Below are 25,251 nucleotides of genomic sequence, written 5' to 3'. Positions count from 1 at the left end.
CCTCCAGTTTGAATCCATTCCCCCATGTCCTGTCACCATCTGACATCCTAAAAAGTCCATCCCAGCTTTCTTTTAGGCCTCCTTCAGATACTGGAAGGCTACAATAAGGTCTCCTTGGAGCCTTCTTCTTTCCAGACTCAATAACCCCAAATCTTTCAGCCTGTCTTCATGATTTCAGGAAAAAAATTAAAGTTAGATTGATGCATGCTTTCTCCAAAGACATGGAAATTTTGCCATTTTTAGCAGTGCTATTTAAAACAGGAACTGCAGTGAGTATTTTAGGCTCCAGGGTGCCTGCAGTCAGGACTTAGGAGCCACACAGCTATTAATATGAGCTGACACCCCTACCCACTAACCAGAAGACAGCAACTTGGGTGTATTGTCTTGTGTTTTCAAACCAGAGAAATAATTGCAAGCAAATGACAAATCCCATTTTTTCCAAGCAACAGACTGAAAATCTTGCAGAGGCTTTCCTCCATTGCAGTCAGCCTTTTACTATTGCTGCTCTGTGTGTGAAGAGTTTATGTATTTGCAGAGAAGGGAAATTATCTTTCCCTGAACAACTTCTGTCAGACTCCATTTGTATCAAGTGCCAAATGAAATGCAAGGTTAAAATGAAATTAAACACATATTTACTTTGGCCAGTTTTAAAAAGGCAGTCATCACACTCCTGTCTAATACACTATGGAGAAACCTTTTCCTGGAATTTCAAAATTAAAAATGGAGATTTTAGCAGCAACCTACTGTATGTGGCATCACAGAAACCATACATTTTAATCCACCCTCTGGAATGGGTAACATTCTAGAATTACATCAGGAGGATTCCCAAAAAATCCATTTTCCCTGAAAGAGTGATACATTTTTGTTCTGAATACCTTAGACTGAGGTAAAGATTTACTTCATAAATACAAGTTTCTTTCAATTTCCATTTGTGGAAGAGAAAAGAATAAAATTATTTTAGCACATTGCCTTATAGTAAGAAATTTTTACTCATGCTGAAACAATTGGATGACTTGCACAGGATATTCCCTCCAAGTCTCAAATTCAAATAGCTGTCTAAGGGCTAGATTCCACAACATTTAATACAACCTTTGGAACTGTTCCAGCCTCCTCCATGATGATGCACACACCCTGCTTTCTGGATTACAACCCACACAATTAAAACTCTCTTCCTGGGCCACTGTGTGGCTGACCTATTTTCTATATGTACTTAACTGAAGCAAACAATGGGCAGAGCCACGTGTAAAGTGGAAGGCATAGCCAAAAAGGCAGACCCAAAAGGGGGTTTCAGACAGCTCCTTTTCCCATAGCCCTACACTGGAATGCAAGTTTGCAGGTATTTTTCTCCTTGCCCTCAAGCAGAGAACACATCCTTGGCACTCAAGCAGGGACAGTTCAGCATTCTGCTCACATTCAGGCAGGTATTCATGTATAGAAGGTACAGAGAGGGGGTCCCATGGGCAAAGGAGCCTCTCAGAAATAAAGCATAAGGTCCCAACTTGGTTACCATCTAGGCTTAATGTGCTGCCTGTAAGAAATTAACCTACTGGTGCTGGCTTGTTTGAGGAGGTGGCTTGTTTAAATACTTGCACTAGCAGGGCACCATTCTGTTTGAACAGCTGCTGCTAGTATGAATATGCAAGAAGCAAATCAATGCACAAGTTGGTGGGAAGTAACACAAAGGAATTACTTGAAGGAGTCAGAGCAGTGTAATCAAGAATAATGGCAACCCCACTAGCAGCAGCAGGGAGGGTGCCTATAAGCAGCACTGAGGGGCTAAGCTACAGAAGGGAACGTTTCAATCAAGTGAGAATGTTAGTTAAAATGCTCCAAAGTCCAATGGGAAAGCAATAACATACTTAGCAAGGGCATTGATTCCACTTAACAAAACTACCATATCATGGGAAATATGAATGAAGAACAAGTGGAAGTGAATATCACAAAAGACAAAGCTCTGACAGGGTGAGACTGCCCCACAGGTTGACAGCCTATGGAAGCCCTAAAACTCAAATTTACTTGGGTTCTGAAGCTATGAACAGGGCTTGATGAAGCAAAATTAATTCCTAGAGAATGTATTTGCTGACTTAGGTCACGTAGCAGCAGAACTGACAGCAGAGAAACCTACACTCCTATGAAAAGGAAGGAGATGTCAACTTGCATCCACAAAAATAGATAAGCATCCTGGATCAGCTACAGGCCACAGATGAGGAGCCAAAGTGACAAAGAAGCACTCACACTGCCCCAAGAGCAGCATCACCTGAGTAGGGCAACCAAAAAACTGGAAGAACAGCATGGTACCAAATGAGGAGCAATCACCACCTGTGTTACAAGTGAGAGGCTTCATAAGAGACATTAAATGGTCTTAGTTGTTTGATAACAGGTGGATTGATAAGCAGATAAGCAAATATTGTTGCCTTTACTAGAAAAAAAAAGTGTTGTTTACAGATGTTCAAAACATTCTGAAATGAATATTCAGTGTCATACATGAAATTTGGCTTAATTTAAATTTCAAGCGCTAAAAATCTTAATTGCAACACTGAACATATAGATAAATGCAGTGATTTTTAATAAGCCCATGGACAATAAAGATCTTTAAAAAGGAAATAGTACAAAGTGTGTGAGGAATTCCAGCAAAGTAACTCTAATGACAGCTCTCCACAGCTCAATTTTTATTTGCTAATAAAATGTGCAAGCTGAAACGTGATTTCTAAATATAATTATGAAAAAAATCCTTAAAACATGTCCTGTAGTTTCCAAAAGCTATTTTAAATCACTTTCTTTTTTTAACTATACTGAACTTTTCGTAAGTAATTAAATTCATATAAAAAAAAGTAAACTTGCTACTTGTATACAACACAGATAGAAAAAACAGCTAGTAACTCCTAATGCATATTTCCTAGTTGATAATGCTGTATCTGTTTCCTTAGATTACTGAGGTGCTTGATTTTTATTTTTTTTTTTAACTAAGATACAGTCTACAAGGTTTTTTGGCTTAAAATCTCATTTCAGTAAAAAGGAAAATAGCTTTATTTGCTAAAAACTTTACCTACACTTCTTGGATTGCTTATTTTGAGTCTCAGTATTTTTAAGAATTCCAAGCAGATGGCATTTATCTCCATAATGGCTGGGATATTTTTATCTTTTATTACATGACATAACCAGGTTTTGACTGCTACTAATGTTTTGAGTATTATATTTTATTATAAACTCTTATTTGTGTTTTGATTCCACTATGAGATCTGTTCTGACAGAGACTGTCATAGAATTGTGCTAGATAGATTTTTTTTTTAAAGAAAGTACAAATCAGAATAAGACAAAATACAAGACTTTAGAACTTACTTTTGTGGACATGACATTAAAAACTAATCTTGACTTCTCATTTTTAACTGTTCATTGAAAACTTAATTGAATAATTTAAGTGAATACTCAGCTAGTGAACCAGTGGGACGGAGATGGTGATCTGTTTTATTGATAATGTCAAAAAAGGGTAAAAAAGCTACTGTAGAACTAAATTCCTCACCTTCTCCTCCAGTTCTTGACTGATGATCTTGCACTGTCATGACTTCTAATAGCTACAAGCTACATGATTTCATGGAAAAAAAACAACACAGCCAAGAGATCTCAAAATGTGATTTCCCTCTTTCTCCACCCTTGATTTCCCTGCCTGCTTCAGATCTGCATGATTTCAGCTTTTGTCTCTGAGAATGCAGAGCATAAAGGTTTTTATATCACCACTACAGTATTCCTCATGCTTCCTTACAGCCCTCTAGTTCATTTCAGTTTTTTGCTATTGGCAAAGCAAAGTGAGCAGTCCCCAGAAGAGCAGAATGTATGGCCATATGTAGTGCCCCAGAGCAACACAATACAAGCAAGAAACTCCCTTACAATGGAGAACTTCCCCTGCTTGTATTTGTACACATTCTCTGGTTGCTTTAATTACTTAAATTCTCTGATCAACTAGGTAAAATAGTCTGTTACCTTACTTTCTTTCCAGCATGGGCTGTCACCACCTTTTGTTCCTAACCATAGAAAAGCAGTAGATCCACTGATGTGATTTAAAAGTATATGTCTGATTGCATCTGCTTTCTGTAGTTTGAAAACAAATAATCACAACTGTTAGGGAGTGGCTCCATTGGGAGTTTTGCCTTAGGAAAAACTGTAAGATTAGACCATTTCCAAAACAGTAAAACACTTTGTTCTATTCATAGAAAGATTAAGCTCTTAACACTTGTTATGCTCCGTTACATTTTTCTGTAGCTCTGTATTCTGAGACTTCACAATGGAAAGTCTGAGTAAATAAAAATGTCTTTTTTCCTACTAGTATCTCAGCTATCAAAACTCTTACCATTTCTCTTTAGACCAACCACTACGCAGCACAGTGTGTAACCTGTAGCCCAGTGAGAGTGCATTGCCCAAATACAGCATTACCAAGAGTTCATTTAAGTGCAATACTTTAATTTTTAATAATACTGCATCCTTGCTTAGGACTTTTTACATATCAATTCATCCTCCAGACTTAGAAAGCCACGTCACTATATAAGTGAGAATAAGTGACCAGCTCTGAAAACCAAGCCATTTCAGAAGCAGCACTAGGTCAAGCTTGGGAGAGCACAAAAGATGTATAAAAGTCCTCCTTGGCACAGAAGAGAAAAACTTTTCAAGTGACAGATATTTACATAGATGGATGAATTTATAGAGACCACTAGGCCTAGGCTTGTAGTGGTTGCTGAACTTTAGCCACAGAAACAACTCTCTGTCCACTTAGAAAATTAATTGCAAGCCTGAAGTCTTGAAAAAACCTATAAAAAAGAGCAAAGCTAAAAAAAAAAAAAAAAAAAAGAAAGAAAAAACAAACTACCAATCCTAATGAATACAACAGTTTGGGGTTTCATTTGATTTTCCTAGAAAAAGAACAACTGGAATAAGAAAAGAAAAAAAAAAATCGTTAGAGCATCAAGTGTGTGACTTAGTATCAGGTCTGTATCTAGTTCATGAGGTGCAATGTCACAAGTTACTCTGAAAACCAGGTAAGAAACCTTCCCTAAGCCTCATGCAGTCAAAATAGCCTGAATGGGTTTAATTAGCCTGACGGGCACGAGCACTTAGCAAATTCTTAGAAAGCCTCACAATGCACAAAGGCCGCCGTAGGAGCCCTCCCGGCTGCAGCCCGCAGGCAGCTCCCACTCCGCTTCCAGCCCCGCAGTCGCTACCGATCTCACCCAAGCCCATATTTGGCTCGGGGCGCGCTGCGAAGGGGCTCGGGGGGCTGAGGGGAGGGGGCTCCCCGCCACTTCCCATCCCGCCCCCCCCCGCATCCCGGGGCTCAGACCCTCGCCGCACGCCCAGGTGAGAGACCCCGCCCTGGCCCCTGCGCTGCCCCGCACCCCTCACCCCGCACCCCGCTCCCCGCGGGCAGGGCCGTGCGCCCCGTCCCAGCGCTGTCCAGGGTCCCCACCGCGCCCCGGGAGCCGCTCCCTCCTCCCGCCCTCCCTTCTCCCTTCCTCCCTCACTCACCATGGCGCGACCCGAGCCCGCACGGCCCCGCCGAGCAGCTGAGGGCCAGGGCGGTGCTGCCGATCCCCGGCGCCGCAAAGGTGTATTTGGGGAGCGGGCGCGGCGCGGCGGCGGGGCCGCCCGGGCGGGCGGGAGGGGGCCCGGCGGGAGGGGCCTCGACGCGGGCCCAATCAGGGCCAGGGCGGGCGGTTCCGGACCGCTGCGGGGCGGTGGCGGCGGCCCGGGGAAGGCGGTGCTGCCCCCGCTGCCCCTCGGCGGGGTTGGGCCGGGCCGTGGCCGGCAGCTTCGCGCCGAGACACTGGGTCGGCGGCGGGCGGTGATGCGGGGCTGAGGGGCTGCGGGGAGCGGGTATCGCCCTGTCGCGACGGGGGTGCGTGTTTCCCCGTCTTCGTGCGAGCCCGCACGAATTCAGGTTTCGAGCGCGGTGTCGGGAGCTTCTGTTCGCATCTTCCGCACGAGTGAGGAGCCAGTGTCATCAGGGGTAGCGAGACGCTGTGGTTCCTGGTGTCTTTTCCACACCAAGTACCCCTGCAGATGCTCTGCAGTTTGCAAATCCGTATTTGTCTTATTTGCACTGCTACCGCGGCTTTGATTTAATTGTTGCTGGTGGTGTTTGATACAACCTATAATACACACGGCTTTACTGTAGTTTCCTAATGTGTCTATTGCAACTGAGGAACAAAGGGAGACAATGCCTTCCCATGCCAGGACAGAAAACAAGAATCATTCAAACAACTTTGAAATATTGGTTCAATTTAGAACATAAAATCATTAAGCACTTTTTTTTTAAGAGTTATCCAAGCCTGAAATCATACTCTTACTTCTTGCCCGTCACCATCGAAACAGAACGAAAACTCCACAATTTTTCAATCTTCACAAACACCAGAGCAAGTTCCTAGTATTTTTAATGGGAAAACACTGAATGGTTTCTTGAAGCCCAGAGTAAAAAATGTTTATTTTGTTGGACTCAGACAATTAACAGGGTCTGACCTCACAGTAGGATTAGTTGCCCTGTAGAGTAAGATGGAAGCAAACATAAGATTTCACCAAGAAAAACAGTCATTTTAAGCTGAAGGTTGAGTTGGCAGGAGCACCATATTTACACCTTGAGAGATGAGGGTATCCTTTCTTGTACCTCAGTGCTGGAGCTTAACAAGCCAGTGTGGAAGAGTTGAAATCAACCAAAACAAATACCACCAAGTGGCTTTGAACAGACCAGCTTTACACATGAGAGTGTATCAAAGCTCAGGGTGTGAATGTTTTGTTGCCTCCTTGACTGTTAGAACTGGGAAAAGATTTTAATAAATACATCTGCTTCACACCATGCTTCATTCCCTGTAGTGCTGAGAGAAACTTCTTAGCTAAAGAACTGATTAATTCCTTTGACTTCAGCTGAAAATAACCCACTTAAGCCCATTTTGTTTCCATTTCTGAAGTTACTGACAAGCAACATGAAGTTTAATTGAGTGCTAGAAGGCCTAGGACATACCTCACCAAATAACTGTATTAATAGATAATGTGTAGGTGTGGGCTCTTGCTTCCAGTTGCAAGGCAAGATGCAGTCTCCTTAGTTTGACCTTTCCTGCAAACTACCCTAACTCCTGCTGCTCAGTCTCACTTTTCTTGCCTCAGGGTGAACAAGATATTTCTGTAAAAAAATTTAAATATGGAGAATGAGCCTCAGTAACTGATAACACGGTAATGAGTAACTGATATAAATCAATTCCATTCTCAAGTTTCTGTACCAAAAGGGAGCAGGGAGTGTCTGTTGCACAGAGAATGCCTATTTCAGGATGCACTGTGCAAATTTAGATATGAGAATCACTGCAGTGTAAACCTGTTGTACCAGTGCTGCAAATTAATGCTAAGCAACCACAGTGAATTTGGACATTTGGTGAGTAACTGGATCATCAGCACCCAAAGGTCTCACAGGGTTCTTGAAATAACACTGTTTATCCCTATCACATCAATTGCTATGAGTGTACTCATAATAACCTGCAAACTTGCATCAAATAAAAGACAAAATTTTTGTGAATAAGAGCTTTGCACTGAGTATTTGAAAGAAAAAAAATAGTATTTGGAATTCTATTAATTGAATTAGTAATATGAGGCGGTATTCATTTCACTTCAGCCATTGAAAAGTTAGTTCTCTAAAATCAGATTTCACAAATTTCTTTAATAAAATTTTAAAAATACTGGAAAAGTACCATGAAAAAATTATGTCACACTTATAAGCAGCTATATCTTCTCCAGTTTCTATTTTAAAATTAAAAGTCTCTTTTTGACCAATAAAATTTAAGGATTATGTTATATATAATGATGTTAAGATATATGTATAGCCAAACATGAGGGCATCATAACTCAAAGCATAATTAGCACTCCTAAACTGCCATTTACTGGCATCTGCTGTGCTTAAATCAAGTTCTCAAAATCACATATCTCCAAAGAACCACCTCTCAAATTTATCATATCCCCCGTGGCAACTGAAATTTCTGAAAATACAGAAACCTGCAGCCCAGAGCTGTGGTGCTGAGCAGCTTATGGCTCAGCTTTGATGCCTTCTGGCAGCAGCACGGAGGGACTGAAGATGCTGGCAGATCTCAGAACTGCAGAAAGTCTGAGGCTGGAAGGTGCCTCTGGGCTTCAGCTACTCCAGCCCTGCTGCTCATAGCTGGGTCAATCAGAGCATGATGCTCAGCATGTTCACCCAGGTTTTTTGTATCTACAGGGATAAGGACTCCACAATCTCTGTAGGCCATGTGTTGCAGTGTTTGACAGCCCTCATAGCAAAAAAAGTTTTTCCTATGTTTAAATGGAATTTCCTGTGTTTCAGCTTGTGCTCACAGCCTCCTGTCTTTTCACAAGAGGTCATTGAGAAGATTCCATCTCCCTGTATTTTTCTCTTCCAGCAGATATTTATACACATGGATAAGGGCTCCCTGAGCCTCCTCTTGTCTAGGCTGAACAGTCACAGCTCTCTCAAACTCTCCTCACGTGTCAGGTGCTGCGGTCCCTTAATTATTTTGGCAACCTTTGCTGGGCTTGCTGCAGTCTGCCCATACCTACCCTGTACCAGGGAGTCCAGACCTAGACACATCACCTTAGATGTGTTTCAGCAGTGCTGAGCAGAAGGGAAGTATTACCTCTCTCAACCTGCTGGCTCTGTTCTTTCTAATGCAGGCTATATAATATTTACTGCATGTAAAAAGATATTATTTGCCTTTATCACTGACACTACCCATAGCATTGATGCACCTGTACAGCACTCCCCTTCACCTAGTAGTCTGTTTGGCTGTAGTCCTGCACTTATTTAGGTTTTCAGCTTCTGAATAAAATCTAGTCAATCTGACTCCTCATGGACTCTTTGGCTCAGTTCACCTCTATCTGAAAGCAGAAGTGATGGGGATATGCTGTGTGTATTTTTTTCAAGGCACAGGCAAATTTAATTCTTGCCTTAAAAATAACACTTAGCTTTGTAACTTTGATATTTTTTTTTCCATTATGTTCCTTGTTTGCAATTTCAATTTCTGCTCCACTCCATAATTATACATTTTCAGTATTGCCATTCAATGACAGTTTTTGGAGACATCCATGAGGAATATGTTAGCTTTTCATGCCAGCACAGAGGAGGAGCACATGACACTGAAAGGTGACAGTAATCTGATCTATGACACTAGTAATCAAATTAGGTTTTTACAGAGCAAGGAATGGCAATTATTTCTGAAGGTGGATGAGAATATGAAAACTGAAAAAAAAATATTGTATCATCATTATCTTTTCAGGAGCCTTCTAAGATCGATCTAAGTGCCAAAAAGTGTCATGCAAACCAAAGAGTTAATTCAAATTTGCACTAGAAATTATTTTTTCATCTAAAATATATCTGAACTGAGATTAACTGTGAGTTTTGGATACCTCTGCCACCTGCTTGGTGTTCCTTTATTGCTTCACTTGTTCTTGTTCTAAGGAGCTGGAAACACTACAGAAAACACGGCCACTAATGTGCCTGAAGGCACCTACTGAACTTCCCATTAAAATTATATCAAATTTAGAGGATGTTTCAGTGATTTATCCCCATCTAGTCCAATTTGCCTCTTTCTGGACAACGTTAAATCATCTCAGTTAGAAATTGCTTACCCTTAAGGAACATGCATCTTGCTGTTTGGAAATACACAGCATTTCAAAAGGATACCAATGTTAGAATGTTCTTCCTTCTCCCTTTGCCACTGAAAGACTCCTTTTCAAATAATACACATCTTATTCTGTCACTCAGATTTGGGCAGCCAGATCTGTGTGTTTATCAGGAGTCATGCCCACATTTTAACCAAATAAAGTTTTGTACAGAATTTCAAGTCTGCCTTGAAAAAGCATTTTCTTTCAACGAATGAATAAAAGCACGGGTTCCTTCATAGGCTTTGTGAAAGCAACCAGTCCTAGAACACAAGATTTCTGAGGATCAGAGGAATTTTGTTGCTGTTGCATATTTTCTTGATAAAGAGCTGTTTCCTGAAGGGCAGGCTGGATTTGCTGTGTGTCCTCGGACAATATGGCTCTGTTTTGTATAGGAAGATGATTTTGTGAAGTTCTTTTGGGGATTTACCATGGAGAGACAGAAATGTTACAATGGTTCTAGCAACCACAACAGATGAACAGGATTCTCAGCCTTCCTCTGCATTGGAAGTTACAGGTTGTCTGAGTTCCTGTGGAAACATATTCCTCTAGATGGATTTGCTTTCTTGCCCAACATTCTTATATTCACTTGGAAGATTAAGTTTTAATACACCTTTTTAGACCAGGAAGCAGTGATACTTGGCCAGAGGATGAATCTGTTTCATTTTCGAAGACATATTTAGGAAGCTCTCAAATTTAAATACAAGTTCCAGCTTGAGTAATTGAAAACTCTTTACATCCTCCTCTAATTCAAATTGTTATGACATCCTTCCTGTCCTGAGTGAGTTGTTATGAAAGCTTTGTCATGCATTCTACTAAACATTGGCTATGCCTGTGCTGTGTGATCCAGAATAATTTTTCATCTCCTTGCTCCAGGTGCATGCCCTGTTGACACTGACTTTGTCTCCCAGGAGCTCTGTGCTGTTTTCTGTTTTCCACTGTGCATTGATTTTCATGCAAAAAAACCCCCCAGGCAGGCAGGCAGCAGAGGAGCAGCTTCAGAGTGCTCCCAGAGGGAGAACAGAGCCCAGGGAATTAGGAGTCAAGGGAGCAAACATTGTGAAGTGTGTTCATACTGCTGCAAGTTTTAGCCTTTTTTACACTGTATCTTCAGATTAGTGCCTTGTTTCCTGGATGTACAGCAATTCAAGTCTAAAATTTTTGGTATTTCTTGGTATGTAAGAACCTTGATAGATAAAGATCAGATTATTCAACTATGAAATGAATTTCTTACAGCTGGGGAAGACACAGCTACATTAGATAGTAGTGAAAAACTTGGAATGGAGACATTCCAAACTGATTTCCTTGCTATTTAGCAGGCTTTCATTGATATTGTCAGTTACTATCAGAAAAAAGTATTTATTTGTAAACTGCTCAGCTTTGAGAAATGTTTGTTTTATGTACTGCAAACCAGTGTTGTAATGGCACCCTTTCCTCACAGCCTCTGAATATTAGCTTATTTCAGGTGTTAAGGAGATGGGAGAAGAAACAATCTGTGTACAAGTTGGCAGGCATATCTGAGGTGTTAATTTTATCTGCTGTCTTAGTATTTTTGAAAGTAAGATCAAGTATAATTCTTGTGCATAAGAGGAATTCTCATTTATATTTCATTCTCTGGTCTTCTACATTAGATAAAGTTGCATAATTACACCATTATAAAAATTACTCAGTTGCTTTTTGTTAAGGAGATTCTGTTAGCATTGTTTCAAGTACAATGGGTTCCAGCCATTTTTTATATATTTGGGTACTATAAGAGTGCAGATATATGCTAAGATTCATCTTCCTTTCACATAATCTCTAATTTTTCTGTAGATATAATGCCTCATTAAAACATTCCTAAGCAAATTCATGAATCTTATCTTTTGGGTCCTGTTTTGCAAACATTTGGATCCACTCTTGATTTTGTGGGAAACTAAAGAAAATAAAACACATTACTGAATCACCATCACTGACAAAGCAAGAGCATTGTTTGCAAATAATATTAGGTTGACCTCAGTTTTGCAAATGTTATTTTGCATAGGTAAAGGTTTCTCTTTTATTTTAATTACCTACCATGGCAAAACTTGCTGACCATACTGTCCACAAGGTAGGGTTTTCTGTTTTCAGTGTTTGTTCCTGCATCACTGTAGTTTGCAAGCTCTTAGCGTGGTTCATGTGGAGTTAAAACTTAGATAACTTAGATAACTTTGCTAACTTGGATAGCAAAGATATTGTCATCAACAAATTCTGGCTCTCACCAGTTTTTCTGAATTCTGCAAATTTTGAATAGGCTCATCATGCTGCAAAGAACTGACTGGAATTGGGTTTCTAATTTATCAGAAAATGCCTCCAATGCTCCTTTTCCCCCCCACTGTTAAACTGTGTTGTTTTACTAAACGCAAATGAATACTGAGCTCCAGTGACCTCATTAACATCAGTACATCTGGTCAGAGAAATCATGGGTAGATAATGGAAACCTAGCTGAAAATTCATATGGAGAAAAAATAACTCAGTCTTTTCTCAGGTTATTCTTCTTGAGGAAAATAGAAAAACACTGAAGAAGGAAACTGTCTCACACAGGATTCTCATGGACTCTGCACATACAGGCAGTCCTATTTTCTTGTCTGGAAGCACTCAGACAAATGGGAACTGCACTCTCAAGGAGTTTCCTGTACATTTCTTCCTCCTGCCTGTCAGATCTTTCCTTTTTTCCCTTTCACTTCCCTGCTCTCTGCCCACCCCAATCCCCCCTTTCCTCTCCCTTCTCCAGTCCCTTTTTTCCTGCTTCTTTTCCTTCTCAGCTATAGTACAGGCTGCTGTCAAGTAACACTCCTCTCCTTTTGTTTCTTCTTCATTTTTGAGTTCATCTTTTGGTAATACCACATTTATTACAAGGAGCTAGAAATGGAGTGGCTGGCAGAGGAACAGTCTCCTGCCTCTCTTGAGCATCAGCAGAGCATTTCCTGTGAAATAACCCCAGGAAAAAGTTATTCCAATGATCTTTGTAAAACCCTATGCATTGTGTCAGCTGAGTAGTCATGGTGAAAGAAAACCATAGATTAATTAGTTCAAGACTGACTACAGGAGAAATTGTATTATCATCTGAATTTGATACATTAAGCACATTAAGCTTAATGTTCTACAAAAAATGCTGATGTCTCTCCACCTGCCTCCAAGTATATCTGTAGCTTTCCCTCCTTCTAAAACTACCTGAAGTCATTTTCATATGTCTCACATCTCTGCAGAAACCTTTTGGATTGTGTTAGACATGAACATTTGTCATTTTCCTTTCTCCTAACACTTGCATTTATCCCAAAGAATTAGTTCTTGGCAGTGCACATTGTCCTATAATGAGTCTTGCACTCCTTTTGTTCTGTAGACCTTTCCGTGGAATAAGTCTCTGAGTAGCTTCTTTGTATAAAATCAGTACAAAGTAACAATAATGCTCTCAGTTTTGAATAATTAAATATGATAATGAGACAATAAAAGAAGGAAATCTGGAATTTACTTTCTATAATGAAAAGAAGCAGAATGCAGAAAAGAGAAAAGCAAAAATTCTGAAATGCCAGAAAAAGAGCTACCTGGCAAAAGATAAAAATATAAGCAAGAAGAATTAAAAAATGTGAATAATAAGAGTACTAGAACAGTGTCACTTGACTGATTTTATTCTTTTGCCTCTGAATTTCAAAGCTGTTCTGCCAAAGTTTCCACAGCTAAGTTCCACTGCACTTGCTACAAGATAGACAAAAGTAAAAATATGTCCCTGCACTGCTTAGGCTTGTACTGCCCAAAATTCTGCTCACAAAAGGTAATGAGGAGAAATTAAATGCTTCAGAAGTGTAGTTTGATGTTGTCAGTCTTACAATAGCTAATCTAATATACAAAAGGTCCTGAAAGTTAGCACTGTGTGTTAGAGGAGTTTTGCACAGCTGTATCACACATCCTTAAACCTGAAGTTAAAGAAATTAATTTTTCCTTAAAGGTCATATGCATTTGCTGTTAGTCTCATCACTTCCCCTGGTACTTATTTAGTACCATTAGGTTTAACATTCTCTTCCTCATCTGTGAAAAATGTTCAGAAAGTGAGGAAAAAGTATGTTTTATTATGTTTGTAATATTTTCAAAGCACATACTCTACAGTAGTAACCAGGAAAATCCACACATACACAAAGCAGACACATGCACCAATGTTTCCTTTCTTCCTCTACATGCATTTTCTGCCATCACCCTGTGACATTTTTTTTTTTTTTTTTTTTTGTAAAAGAACCCCAGATTCTTTACCTAGAATCTGAAAACCTCGTTGCTTTAAAGATTAATTGTAAAGTGAAAATGTGGAGGCTGGAAAGATCTGTGGGTTATTCTGTAAGGGTTTGGTCTGTTTATGGTGGGTTTAGATGTCTGGGTAGGTAAATGAGGCTGGGAAGTTGGCTGATTTTTCCCTTAAGGAAATGAGCCCACTGGTTAACTCAGAGGCAGCATCAACATGGACTAAGTTATTTACAAAGCCATTAATTTTTCAATTTGCAAGGAGCTGTATAAATACCATTGTAGCTTAATTAGCACTGTTTGTAGGTGGTATGTCAAAGCCTGTCTCTTTATACACAGTTTCCTAACCTCAGAAATGTACTCAGCTATCTTTCCTGAATAGGAAAACCACAAACATGTATCACTAAATAGTCGAAAATCAAAGAAAAAAAATAGTGTTGATGAATTTAAATATAATTTTATTATTATGGTCTGTTCTTGGACTTTTTAGCTGAAATACTTAATAATAGGCCTTTCCAGCACACATACAAATAAAGAAAAATGGTTCAGAACGAGGGAGAAAAGATTCAAAAAGATTGTTTACCTGCCACCCTAAGAAAAATGCTTAAGTTAGTAAGATTTAGAATGAAGAATCAGTCCAGAATTCTGGACTTGGTGTTTTTTTCATCTGAATATCTGCAGATAGGAACAGAAACTTGGCCTTCAAAGATTTAATTTTTAATTTTTCAGTTTTTAGTATGTAATTTAATATGTAATGACACTGTTAAGGTTTTATTTCATTAAAATATAAAAATGCAGGTGTTGTCAGTGCCACTTTCCTAAAAATAAGTCTGCACTTTGTAAAAAAGTTATAATACTGATAAAGAATGATCTGCTCAAAGCATATGATAGGATAGATGGGCAGGCAGCATGCAATGAACCAGATGGTAACCTTTCCCAATCTCAGCCTCAAGCAAGTCATTCCTTGATGAATTTAAATATTTGTATCACAGAGCAATAGTAGTTTCCAAAGTACAAAGCAGTGTAACTTCTGAAAGTCAACATATAGACCCTAAAGGCTTTTTGAAGTTTTACTCAGTATTAACCACCTATTAAAAAATTATAGGAGTCAAGGATCAGTGGAAGTGTTCAAACTTCCACACTGGAATTATTTTTCAGTTGGTCTATGCTTATGTTGAGCACAAAATATCTGCTTGCTGTTTTTAGGAATGATCTGAAAACCAGAAAATTTTCTGTAATTTTTTTTTTTTTCTTTTTAGTAGCCACAATTTTGCAATCTTCAAAACTGAGATCCTATCACATTGCTTCCTTTCTTTCAACCTTTGTGTTACTACAGAGCTCACAACAATACAGAGACCTCAAAATGAGATAATTTATATGTAGAAGATGTTCTTAAGCAGGGGTCAAATTTCTCCCATCTGTGTTAAATCTGTTCCAGTTATATGGATCAATTCACTGAGCTGCTGCTGTCCCACAGGTGGTTTTGTCACTTGAGATGCACACCAGGCTCTTTTCAATGTCTCAAATCTCAAAGCATCCAAACAGACTCCCTGCCTTGGGTCCAAGCATGATGTTGACTTGTTCCCACCCAGAGCAGTGCAGGTGGTGTTCACCCATAAAAGTGTTTTAAATGGAGCATTCACAGGTGGGTGAGCGTGATATAAAGGCACAAAAGATGTTTGATGGCTGGAAAAATGCATGCAACTACCCACATTCTAATTTTAGATCTTAATGTCTATGGGGAGAAAAAACACACTACTGTTCCCTTAATTATGCTATGGCTTCTGGACTTAATTATTCTATGATTCCTGGAAGGACTGAATGCTTGAGACATTCAAGTGAAAAAGTCAATATCTCTTGAAAATGAACTAAACTGTATGGAACGATGTGTTCCTATCAAAAGACAAAAGATCTCTTTTTAAAAAAAAATCAGCATTACTCTGGAAAAGGCTAATGGTAACAAACTAAAACTAAACAGAGTCTCCTATGCTTCCATTAAACTGTTGATTCCCATTATATTATTACAGAGAAAATCTCACAAACAAATGACAATTATTTTAAATGTAAATATTATATAAGATTTTCATTACCGTCTTTGCAGTGACATATTTTATTATATCAATAGTTTATTTTCAATAAATTTCCAAGCAGGAAGGGGACAAATGAGATTTTCAAGTGGCTGTAGCATCTTTTAATAGGAAGGTATCAATTTCTACAGATAACTGGAAAATGACACTAAAATGTAATAAAGGCCAAAAGGCAGAAAACATCAGCATCTATAAATCTTGCAGACTTACTCTGTACATGTGCAGCTTTCATGCCTTGTGTCCAAAAATCTCTTACCTGAGTCTTGGAGTGATGAATTAATTGATTAACATTCTTTTTGGTTCAATGAACATATTTTCCCGTATTCCTTTGGAATAGATTAAATGTTTGAGATTGGATTATTATTCCTAGTTTAAAAAAATATATTCCTGCAGAAAAGTACATTTAAAAATGCAATTATTCTCTTCTATGGGAAATACATTACTTTGTGAGATAGACAATTTAATAAACTAATTGAATTGAAGCATTGATAGGGCCTATGTGAAAGCTTATTATGCAATTTCAAAAGGACTCTATTGAAAGAGAGATAAAGGCTTTTAGTCACAAGCAAAAAATTATTTTTTTCTATAGCAGCTAGGATGGCAATGCTCTTTTGTACATGTCATGTTCACATCTGTGTTTAGGAGAGCAGTGTGTAATATTCAGCCTAGCAGAGTGAGGCAAGTTCTTTTCTGAATATTAACAAGGGTGAAATTGAGATGATCCAGCACATAACCTGGGAGGAACCCTCTGTTACTTTTTAAAGTGATGTCTCCTGACTTTCAAACTATTTTATGACTTTTGGCCCTGAGCTTCTAACCACTGGCATTGCTAGGTCTGTTCACAAACTTGAAGTTTAATGTTGCATTTGAAGAGTTTGCCAATAAGGAGATCAACACAAGTCTCTTTCACCTAACATGACTCCTGTAAAACCTCTTCAGGGATCTGCTTGGCAGGGTTCCATGGGTTAGAGACCTGAAGAGGAGTCCAAGAAATCTGGTCAATACTGAAGGATCACATCCTCCAAGTCCAGGAGCAATGCATCCTAACAAAGGGCAGGTGAGAATCCTAAAGGCAGGTGAGAATGCCAGGGTGGCCTGCATGGATGAGTAAGTAGCTCATGGACACACTGAGACGTAAAAAGGAAGTCTACAGAGGGTGGAAGCAAGGACAGGTATCCTGGGAGGAGGACAAAGAAGTTGGCTGAGCAGCCAGGGATCAGGTTAGGAAAGCAAAGGCTCCGATACAATTAGATCTGGCCAGACACATCAAGGGCAACAAGAAAAGCTTCTACAGGTACACCAGTGACATAAAGAAGATAAGGGAAAATGTGGGCCCTCACCAGAAGCAAACAGGAGACCTGCTCACACAGGATGTGGAGAAGGCTGAGGTACTCAACAACTTTTTTGCCTCAGTCTTCACCAGCAAGGGCTCTGGCCACACCACCCAAGCTGCGGAGTGAGCCCATGCAAACCTCATGAAGTTCAGCAAAGCCAAGTGCAAGGTTGTGCACCTGGGTTGGTGCAAACCCAAGCACAAACACGGGCTGGGTGGAAAATGGGTTGATAGCAGCCCTGAGGAGAAGAACTTGGGAGAGCTGGTTGATCAGAAGCTCAACATGAGCCAGCCATGTGCACTTCCAACCCCTAAAGCCAACCATACCTTGAGCTGCATCAAAAAAAGCATGACCAGAAGGTCAAAGGGAATGATTGTCCTCCTTTACCCTGCTCACCTGAGATCCCACCTGGAGTACTGTGTCCAGTTCTGCAGCTTCCAGCATAAGGACATGGAGCTGTTGGATCAAATCCAGAGGAGGTGCAAGAAGATGATCTCCAGAAGGGGTCTGGAGCACCTCTCCTATGAAGAGAAGATGAGAGAGCTGCTGTTGTTTATCCTGGAGAAGAAAAGGCTCTGGGGATACTTTATAGTGCCCTTGCAGTACCTAAGGGACCTGAAGTAGCTGAAGAGGGACTTTTGATAAGGGTGTGCAGTTAAAAGAGAAGGGGTAATGGCTTTAAACTGGAAGAGGGGAGATTTTTATTCTGTATTAGAGAGACATTCTTCAGTGTGGGGGTGGTGAGACACTGGACCAGGTAGCCCAGGGAGGTTGTGGATGCCCCCTCCCTGGAAGCATTGAAGGCCAGGATGGACAAGTTTAAATAACTTGTTAAATTTTTTAAAGTTACTCATATTGGTTTTGAAAACTTTCGGTTTTCAAATAAAAAGCGAGATTTAGATATAACCCCTGACTCCAGAGTTACAGGCTAAAATAAAAGCAATCAAATAACAAAATAATGTGAAAGATTAACAGCTAAGTGTTGCTGAGGGCATGTACCTAGTAACCTCTGAAATTTAAGACACGTGTCTTACCTATAAAAGAATACAAGGTTTTATAGAAATTACTGAAATTATGGATTACCTAATGTGTGAGTCGTGGTTTACATTTTTGTAACAGTGATTTTTGACCCATAGAATCTTTATTGTCAATGGTATACCAGAAAAAATACTGTATGAATGTCAGAGCTTTGGTTGAATTTAAAAGGACAAGGATTGAAGCATAAAAAGCAGAAATTAAACAAAACTGACAGAAAGCAGGACATGTGAAAGTGAGGGAGGAGAAGAAATAATTCTGGATATTTTTAGTTCTGCTCTTTGTTCTCCTCTATTGACCAGCAAAATATAATGTATAAAATTTCACAGAAAGAAGAAATCAAACTTATTTTAAATATATAGAAAATCTGTAAAAAGAATTGATCATATTTTTTTACTTCTTGGTGCAGTCAAACACATGGATAGACATCTTTTAAAATGATTTTGAAAAATGGCTGCTTAACACAGTTTTATGGCCACTGAACTGAACAAGATAGATAGAGCTATCTATCTTGTTCGATAGAAAGCTCCATCTGTAACCTTCTGAGGGAATAATACATTGGAAAACTACTTTTTAGGCATGATCAGGGAAATACACTCAATAGTGCCATAAAAGCTCAGGAAACACAATTGTGTACCTGGGGCAAATCCATCAATTTGGTTTGCTCGGCTGCCCATGACTGCCTCACTCCTGGCTGGTGTCTGCTCCTTCTGCCCTCCCTTGCTTTGGACCTCTCAAGGCTTTTACCCGTCAGAAAGAAAAAGTCACAAGATGTCCTTTATTGTCCTTTCATATGGATGAGTTGTTTAAGGAAGATCTTGCTTGAGAAATTGCATGTGCTGCTGCTCCTCCAACCTTCCTCTGTACAGGCATCTCACTTGAAGCTCTTTCTGTTTCTGGTGACAACAACAGCAGCTGTTTCCATAGCAGATCAGCTTTAGGAAAGCAACCTCTGTAATTCCAAATGTCTTGCAACTCAGCCACAAGAAAAAAGGAGTGAGCAACAGCATCAAGGCAGCTGAATTTCTGCATACCACCAACAAGCACTCTGTGGAGCCCCAGTGGTTCCTAGGCTGTACTTTTTTGCAATTCTGATCTGTGAAAAATCTTGCAGGCTGCCTACCTGGGGCTTGGGGGCAGTTTTGGCAATATATGTTTGCATTCGGAGAAAAGTCTGCCTTTGGTCTGGAAGATGGTATTCCTCACTGTGATAATGAGGAATCTTTGCTGCAGATTGCAAAGAAAGAAAACTGTAAGCATAGGAGACACTGACTAATCCTGCCAAATTATTTCTTGCTATGATAACTTCATTGTTTCATTTTGGTGAAAGATTATTGTTCTTCTCCATTGTTTTTTCTAAGAAGTAGGATACAACCTGACAGCACTACATTTTATTGCTTAACCATACAGTGCGTATCAGATTCCAAGTGAAAAAATTATTTATTTATGATTTCTCTGTTCCAGAAGGTGATCCACTGTGTCCTGCTCTCATATGTACAGACTTGGAATAACATTTCCATTTCTTTTATGGATCAGCAGGAATATGTTCACTGTAATGTTTGTAATGAATGAGCTTTTTTTCTAGGTGAAGGAATATTTCAGGGGGTTGAATATAGCTTGCTTTATACAAGAGGCTGACAGGCACTGAATAAAGCTATTAACTTTCCTGTTGCTGGATGATACCAGAACTTACTTGTTACTTCAAAGAAGATATTTTTACCTCTTCAGTCCTTCATGTAGATAAACTCCTGAGTTTATCATGTGAGGTTGTAATTACTTGAAGTACTTATGCAAATATTGCTGGATATTTTGTTCAATGGATTGTATACATTAAGTGCTTTGGTATTCCCAATGGGATGTGTAGGTGTGAGTACTTCCAGCTCTAGCACAGATTGAGTCATGTCACAACTAGAGGTTAACCTTGGCTGATCAGTCTTAGATCATGGAAGATGATAAAACTCCAGCTCAGAAATGTTCACCTGCTTTCCCACCACTTCTCTCAACCAGGGGGACATCTGAGCACTATTATTCAGTCCTTATGCACTGTAATGACATAACTATCTCCTAAGGACTCATCTATAGCCATGGCAACATTCAGACAGCTTCTCTTAAAAAAGAAAGTCACATATTTAGTTTGTCTTCTGCTGCACAGCTTTGGTCTGTATTAAACTTTTTTACAGCAGTTTAAGAAAATAACCCAACACAAGATTAAAAATGTTTCCATTTCTGTAGTTCCAGGTCTTTACCTATGAACTTTGCATCCATTTCTCTGACCTCAGTTTAGGTGATTATATTTCCTACTTGGAGTGACAAAGGCTGTTTGACACCATTCATGTTGTTTTGTCTCAGGCAGCTGTTCTGCACATTGCAGGCACGTGAAATACAATGTATATAACCTATCACTTTTCATTTCTGTCTGCCTTTCTTGAAAAAAAAAAAAAAATTCTGGTCCATAAAAACAGCTGCTTCTTATAGACTTGTTCTATGTTCATCTGCCATTATCATTACACCCAGAAGGGGCTCACTGCAGAAACTGAAGTGCAAAGCTCTCTTCACATGACTGAAAGGTTTGGTTAAAGGCAAGTCATGACTTACATAGATAAGGCAAAAATATAAGGCAACATGGGAATTCAATATCCTCTCCCCCTATTTATTTCTGCTGAATGCCATTCTTTGGTGCCTTCAGTTACGCTGCTTCTGGGACAAATTAATCTGAAAGGTTCATTCATTATTTCTCTGGTTTAGAAATTTTCAATATGAAAAATATGAAATATGAAATGACAGCCACAGCCCCACGATCTGTGTACCTGCTTCTGGGGACAAGAGCAGCTTGCAATGCACTGCTGGGTGTGCAGCCAGTTCTGCAGGGATGAGGCTCACAGGGATGGGACTGCTTTCCCCTGAACCAGAACCAGGGAACTTTCCCCTGAACCAGAAGAAATGCCTCTGAAGCAGCAGTTTGAGAATCTCTGTACCACGTTACAGCATAAGGAGCATCCCACCAAAACCACTGCCAGATCTCTGCACATTTCTATAGTTGGCAGGAATTAAAGACAAAGCAAAACTGTGATTGTTGGGGTTTTTTCTTTGCCTTTGAGCATAAACAACCAGTTATGATCACCACAGCTCTTTTGTTATGTATTTTGCTTAAAAAGACCATTTGTTAAACAGCACCTTCATGCTTTTCCCCCAATACCCTAACAATTAAAATTTTTTATTTTGCCTCTAATTTCATTTCAGCTGTGCAGTATTTTCACAGTTGTTGATGTGATTCTAATCAAAAAATCGTGACTGTGTGCTAACAAAGTGATTGTCAGTCTTATGTAGCAAGCCTTAGTAAATGGCCTTCTCAGTAAGACCCAATAAATGCAACCCTAATTGCACAGCAAATCATTAGCATTCATCCTTTAGACAGTACATATGCATTTATTTAATAGCTCTTTTTAGCTTTTTGCCTCAAATACTAAGGAAAAAATATGTCTGCACACACTAGACAAATTGGCTTTGTTACAAAGCAAAATTGAAAATTTATTATTTTGTCTATTTGATATGCAAACAATTAAATCTATGCAATCAAAACTTCATTATATCTATTTTCTCTTTACTGATTTATTGTTACATTATTCATCTATATGTTGAGTATTGTTGAGGTGTATAGAAACATTAGGCATTAATTCTAATAGAACTTTTTAGAAATTGAAGGCAAGGATTTCTGAGATTTACGTTTACTTTTTCTGCTAGTCTTTATCTATTTTTCCCCATCTCACTGCTGGAACTCAAAATCTCTATTTCATGCTGTTCACCTGCCAAACATGACCTGACAAGTGAAAATTCTCACCATGTAGCCTGATCCAGAGCTGCAGGAGGCATATTTATGATTCTATGACCATGGCTATACACCTTCTCAACCAAAAAAGGGCACTTCTTTCAGGCAGTCCTAACTTAAAGAAACCAAATTCTTCGTGTTGTAACTAAAATACATAGTGCACATCTTCCAAGGAAGCCAAGAGCATCCTGGCCTGTATCTGGAATAGTGTGTCTAGCAGGAACAGGGAGGGGGGTCTAGAGAAAAAGTCCTGTGAGGAGAGTCTGAAGGAACTGGGATTGTGTAGCTTGGAGAAGAGGGGGCTGAGGGAAGAACTGATAAACACCTGAAAGGAGGGTGTAGTGGGGTGGGGGTTGGCCTCTTCTCTCACATGAATAATGATGGGAGAGGAGGAAAAAACCTCAAGTTGCTCCAGGGGTGGTTTAGATTAGATATTAGGAAGAATTTTCTTACTGAAAGAGTAGGCAGGCAATGGAATGGGCTGCCCAGGGAGGTGGTGAAGTCACCATCCCTGGAAGTGTTTAAAAAGTGTGCAGATGGGGCACTTCAGGACATGCTGGAGTGTGTATGGTGCTTTTTTCTGGGCTGCTGGTTGGACTCAGTGATCTGAGAGATCTTTTTCAACCGTGATAATTCCGTGAGTCTGTGTTCCTTGCCAGTCAGGAAAATAGATGATACTCATTTTTAGGGTAAAATGGCATATAGAAAACCTATCAGGAAATACAGTCTTTATACAATCTTTGTAAATCCAAGATGTGGTATTGTGCATATTTTCTGAAGCAAAAGTCTTGATTCAGAATGCCCAACCTGCTAACACTTCCCTCCTATAAGAGGCCAAACTTCACAGTTGGTGAAGTTTGACAAAGGAAGAGTTTTCCCTTCCATGACAAAGGAAGAGTTTCACTGTGCAGATAATCAGCCAGGGTGTCCAGGGAGGTTACATGCTTTCTGCCCACATTTTAGAGGCAGGCATAAGGGCTCAGATGAAAAAAAAAAAGATGCTTTTGCTATCCATTTGTTTGTGTAGCCACAATTGCCCAGATATAACCTTTTCCCTTGCTTTTCTGTATTTCAATTTTCAGGAGGTCTCTAGATCTTCCATTGAAGCATCTTCCCAGATATGCAAGGACTAAGTAATTCTTTAAAGGCTTGCATTAAAAAAAAAAAATAAATAGTAAATAAGGGACAGAAGTGCACATGTGCACATGCAGAAAACTGTATCCTCTTATGAAGCCTCCAAAGAAAAACCCTCTGAAGCTTGACTTTATGTTTTGTAAAAGGAGGGGACATCCTGCCAGCACCTGGTGCTGTTGTAACTCCATCAGTGTGAATGGTTGTTGGTGCCACTCAGTGACACTGTTTGAGAGTGGAGGTTTTGGTTCTGTACAAAGTTGCAGTCAGCCAGAGTTTATTCATTTCCCATCTTTGGGTAAGTTCAGGGTTTTAACCCCAGCCTTGCTCATGTTAGTGAGACCAGGATCAAACCACTGTGTAGCAATTAGACTTGATCAGCACAGGTAAAAGATGAAGAAGGAAACAAGAAACTCAAGAAGTGGAGGTAACTTTGGGTATTTGAGATTCAGGAATATTAATTTCCCCCTTCAGTCAAATCTGATTAGTTTAATGATTACTTAGTGTAATCATTACACTGGTTTTACAGGAGCTTATTTGGCATTTCTAAAGGTGCCACATCTGTTTCCAAGATCCATCAGTTCTAATTGCCCTTATTTAGTGGACATAAACTCTTCCCATCTTTAAATCAGACTTGGCAGCTGTGACACACACACCAGATTGCTGGCTCTTCTGGGGGGCAAAGGGAGCTCTGAAATACTGATTGCTGCTTTGAGAGAGATCTCAGCCCTGCCAACAAGGAAAGCTAAAAGCTTGCTTCAGCCAAAATCTTGTCATTGTCAGCTATCTGTCTTTGCATAGCTTCTCTTCATATATTGTTGTGCTAGCTAAAATTAGTAACAAGAAGTTACATAAGCTTCCCCTTAAACTATGAAACATAAAGGATTTGATAACTATTTTTCAAGATCCCTGTCTACAAGGTGATAAATCCCCTTTGTTTCCAAAATGGGCTTTTAAATGGGCTTTGTTGCTCAGTGTAGAGCAAAAAGAAGGAGCTGGATCATCTGAACTGTTTGGTCCAAGGTCAGCATTGGCTTGACAGGTTGTATTTCCCTCTGCTTCCTCCTCACTCCTGTGCTTCTTTCCTGTTCCCCAGTAGAAGAAATAAATCAGGGAGGGAAATGAATGCTTTGGAGTGTCACATTAAAAAAAGAATATCATAAAAATTCCAAAGACTAAGTTGCTACCAGTGTTATATTCTCCCTCCTCTTTGAGTCCTGGAAAGTACTAGCTAGAAAACAAAGGACAGAAGATGCAAAATACTACGGGTAGTGTCTGTGTCTGTATTCTGTAAGGCTTCAAGGAAGTTGAGTTTAAGCTGGGGGCTCTCATTTCCTTCCTTGAGAAATAGGGAAACATCTTCTGCCATTCTGCTAAACCTGGATGAGATAAAAGCAGAAAATAAAAAAACCTTCCTGTTCCTTGGGTATTCTGGTTCATTTGGTGAGTCTAGTTTTTATTATCTAAGAGAAGGAAAAAATCAGTATATATAACATAATGGGAATATTTTAGGTCATACTGTTCCATTTTACTTTCTTTTCTATGAATAACTTGCATGTTGCAAGGCAGAAAAGTGGAAGGCAATAGCTTAGATTTCCTTATAGGCACCAGTACTATACTGAAAAAAACCTCACAGTTTCTTTGCCTTGCATCCTCCTCACACAAATCTTTATTAATTCTCTGTTTAAAATAGAACACGTGTGTCCTCATAATGGACCATATCCTGCTATCAATATTTTAACAGGTCCCCCATGGATTGTAATGTGGAGTCTGCTAAAAAATTGATGGCACCATCATGTTTAACTGCAAGTATATTTAGAATTAAATTATTTTTCTTTGTATTAATTTAGATTTCTGTTGATGAGAAACAAAAGTGCCCTGGTTAATCTAATTAATTATTAACACATAGTTT

General features: G+C 39.5%; 1 protein-coding gene across 1 annotated transcript in view; it reads right to left on the bottom strand.

The window, feature by feature from the left end:
• The window catches only part of GUCY1A1 (guanylate cyclase 1 soluble subunit alpha 1), a 35,498-nt gene extending 29,869 nt beyond the window's left edge, over positions 1–5,629 (bottom strand). Inside the window, exon 1 of the mRNA XM_071743025.1 lies at positions 5,515–5,629. The gene's annotated coding sequence lies outside the window, so the exon portion shown is untranslated. The remainder of the gene's footprint in view (positions 1–5,514) is intronic.
• Between the last annotated feature and the right edge of the window lie 19,622 nt (positions 5,630–25,251).

The sequence above is a fragment of the Heliangelus exortis genome, chromosome 4, assembly GCF_036169615.1.
Source record: "Heliangelus exortis chromosome 4, bHelExo1.hap1, whole genome shotgun sequence".
In the NCBI taxonomy this organism is placed as follows: domain Eukaryota; kingdom Metazoa; phylum Chordata; class Aves; order Apodiformes; family Trochilidae; genus Heliangelus; species Heliangelus exortis.
The sequence above is the reverse complement of the archived record's forward strand: the minus strand, read 5'-3'. Positions and strand labels throughout refer to the sequence as shown.